We start from the raw sequence: 4,138 nt of genomic DNA, 5'->3' as shown, positions 1-4,138 counted from the left end.
TCAAGTGACTTGCCCAGGGTCACACAGCTGGGAAGTGTCTGAGGCCGAATTTGAACCTAGGACCTCCAGTCTCTAGGCCTGGCTCTCAATCCACTGAGCTACCCAGCTGCCCTTGCCCATTAAGTTTCTATCCTTCATGTCTCAGATTAAATGCTACTGTTTTCATGGGGTCTTCCCTGATTCTTCCCACTGGCCTCCAAACTCCCAAAGTTATTCAAAATGCACTTCTTAGCTGTACCTCATAACAATACAACTTTCTTTTATCTTGATTATCTGTGTGCCTTTATTATCTTTTATTAGATTATAAGTTCCATTAGTATAGGGGCTGTACCTTATAATGCTGACATTTTAAGTTAATAAAATATTTTATGCCTTTGATCTCTTTTCATCTTCACAAACTATGACGTTAGGCACAGAAAGTAGCATCCCTATTTTCCAAATGTGAAATTAGTCTGAGAAGGTGTTATTATCCCAGATCATATAACTGGGAAGTTCAGAGCCAGGGACATTTGTCCTGATTCTAGGTATTATAGTAATAGATCTAACAAATCTAATAGTACCAAAAGCTTAAGGGCATTACAAAGCTAGTGCTGGGGAGGCCATTCTTGATTTTTTATCATTTATTCAATTAAGCTTCTCTTTGAGAACCTAACTTGTAGAAGTTCCAGTGATGATTATGTAACATCCCTGTTTCTAAAAGGAATAAGGCATGACTCCTGCCCTCAAAGAGTCTGCTATCTAATAGAATAAACATAACCTGCTTGTAGCATAGCTTTAGAGCTGTAGAAAAGTACTGATTTGAAGTCAGAGGGCTTAGATCAGTATCTTAAATCTGTTATTTTTTACCTCGTAAGCAAATCACTTAAGTTTGGGCCTCAATTTCTTTCTCTAAAATGAGAGAATTGAGCTAGGTGATCTCTGAGGTCCTTTCTGGTTCTAAAGCTGTGATACTATGAATATAGATCCTTCTGATCCCCACTTTTGCTCTTTCCATTATTTCTTATCTTTGTGTCACCTGTGATATAGCATATAGTGACTAATACAGATCAAGCATTCATTAAATTTTTCTTAAATTGAATCTTTAAAAACAGTTTCTAAAGATTTGAGATTTATTAAATTATAGTTTACAAAATGTGACATAATTTTTTACAGCTAAATGTTTACATATCCTCATTTTGTTATTTTATTTTTCTCAAAAGAGGCATTAGAAAGTGTTATTCCTTGAGACTTATCTTAAAAAAAAATGAATGAGTGGTGATGGCTAGTTATTGGATTTCCTGAGCAATAGCAAAGAATTTTTCATTAAGGGAGAAATATAATATACATCAGTAATAATAGTTTTATATGAGAAAATAACATAACTTCTGTTGGATAAAAAGTAGAAACTGAGACTGCTACAGTTCCTAATTTTAAAAAAGAAAAATATTAAAAAATCTGCTTAATAAGAACAATTTTCTTGTTACTATTTTAGTAAGCATTTGATTCCTTTGCTACCTATTCTCCCATTGTTTATGTATTCTCTTGTCTTCTGTTTTCAGAATTAATTGAGGATAAAGGCAATATTGGGCAGCATTTCTATTTCTAAATTACAACTTACAAAACATTTGTACTCTTTAAATTAATATTTGTTTATTAGAGAATGGGGTTTAAATGTTTATACTAGCAATGTTTATACTTAATTATTAAAAATTGTAACTTCTATCTGTATAATACTTTTTTAAAGTTGAGAAAATTCTGATCATTGAGATACTGTAAATAGACTGGAACAGAACAAAGTTTCAGATTTTTAATCACATCTAAACTAAACATGCTTTAAATCAATTGACAAGTACATTACAAACTTTATTATGGGGATTTAAAATTTTTTGAAGAAGAAATATGAAATCATTCTATGATTTAAAGAAATGGGAGAGCACTTAAACAATGCTGTCCTGGTCAATTTGAGATCTAAGATTCTTTTTTTTTCTCCCACTCTCCCTTTTTTAGGGGCAAACCTATTCCCTACCTTGGCAGCTAGCTTAGCTCATAATTGAAATGCACATCTATATGACTAGGAAGTGTCTTGAGTCCAGATTTGAACCTAGGACCTCTCATCTCTAAGTGTGGCTTGCCACCTACCTGCTCCCTTGAGCTTGAAGGAAGCCAGAGAAACCAGAAGGTAAAGGTGAGGAGGAAGAACATTCTAGGCATTGGGGGTAGCTGATGAAAAGGAACATGAAGTGTCATGTGCAAGGAGCAACATGAAGACCAGTGTAACTACATTGTGAAGCACATGGAGGAGATTAAGGTGTATGAAGACCAGAAAGGTGGGAAGGGCTTTAAATGCCAGAGGATTTTATATTTGCTTCTGGAGGTAATTAGGGATAACATGAGGTTCATTAAGTTGGTGGGTGCTATGGTTAGACCTCACTTTAAGAAAACATCTTTGGCCTGTGAGTAGAGGATATATTATAGTGTTGAGATGATTGAAGTGATTGAGAATCTCTACCAGGTGGCAGCTGTGTGATTGGAGAGAAGGGGACATAGATAAAAGATGATGTGATGGTTCAAAAAGCTCTCCTGGCTAATATAGATAGTGCCTGATAAATTCTACTCGTTCAAAAATCTTTGAATAGTTTCTTCTAGTTTATGGACTTTTAGCCCCTTCTTTGCCAGGTTCCCTGAGCAGTTACATTTTTCTATAAGAACATCTTGGATCCTGTTCCATTGTTTCTACATGTAATTTTTTTAAAGGTTAAGTTAAAAAAACAAAACACTTAGATCATTATAGCATACTGTACAAAATAAAAGCTTCTCAGAACAATTTTCATCCATTTCGCCAGAATTTTTTAGAGGTATTTGAACAATCCTTTTTCAAAATATTTCAAACAAACCAAAGAAGTTAGCTCAAAAAAACTTCAGTAATAAGTTGCTGTTCCTGAGGGACATCTTAATATGGTAGTTTGCTGCCCTCTACAGTCAGGTATGGAAGATTGTAGGTTTGTAAGGGTTTTTTAAATCCGGGTTTCTTTGGAGTACTTGATTTTCATCTAGAATATGTACCATTAAATGATCATTTTATTTAGTATTAAGTTCAGTACAAGAAAAAAAATTTAATAGAATGTGTGCCATCCTAAAGCCTTTCATTTAAATAATAATGGAAATTTGTAATTGGATCACCTCGGTATTTTCCAGAAGGAAGTAAAAATCTGAATAAAGATCTACCATTTCTGAAGTTGGAACAAACCAGTAGGGACTATTTGCTGCAGTGTAAAACCAAAAACGCTATGCTGAATTTTCTATTTTGAATGCTTTTCATCATAGACTTGTTTCCTTCTGGATCTCGTTGGTTACAAAATAATTATGAACAGTCAACCAAATTTATTATTATATATTTGAGTACTGGAAATGTTCTAACAACTCATATATAATCATCACTGTATCCTGCTCAAATGCTAAGTATCCTAATGTGGCACAATAAACAGAAAAATTATAGAAATAACTAAAAGAGAAGTCTGGGGCTTATGAGTCATTTTTCTTCTAGTTAAAGATTGCTATCACTTTCTTAACATAGTTATGTAAGTTTAAGAAGGTTTTACCTTAATATTTAGAGTTTTAGTGGCATAGGGAAGAAGAGGAACATTTAAAAAAAAAAAACACTGTAGGTATGGATATACTCTAGTTACATTTTTAAATGACTGTTGCCACCTTGCCATTTCTCCTTCCACCTTTGTAGTAGAGAAGACATTTGTGAAAAATATTAACTGTTTGGCAAAAACTAATGTTTGTTTTTGAGAAATAGCTGGGTATTTCAGAACATAAATCATCATGCCCATAGATTTGTTTGGCTTCTTTCTCTGATAAATCAGCTAAGATGCCCTTTTAGTTAAGGAGTGTGGGTAAAATTGGATTTTAAAATCCATTCAAAATGCAGTTGTACACCTGTTATTTCTTTGCTTGTTTAGTTTGCAAATAGATTACCTTTAAGTGTTCTTTTTAACCTATAAATAACCCTGTGATCATTTGTTTGAATTTATTTGAATTAATTTAATTCCTATTAGTCCATCTGTTACTTTTATGCAGTCATTTGTATGAAGATGGGTTTTTTTAAATCCTGCTTTACTGCGTTTGAGGATTGAAAATCATAAAAGTGATAAAA

The sequence above is a fragment of the Gracilinanus agilis genome, chromosome X (genome assembly GCF_016433145.1).
Source record: "Gracilinanus agilis isolate LMUSP501 chromosome X, AgileGrace, whole genome shotgun sequence".
NCBI lineage: Eukaryota > Metazoa > Chordata > Mammalia > Didelphimorphia > Didelphidae > Gracilinanus > Gracilinanus agilis.
Note: the sequence above shows the minus strand (reverse complement) of the source record.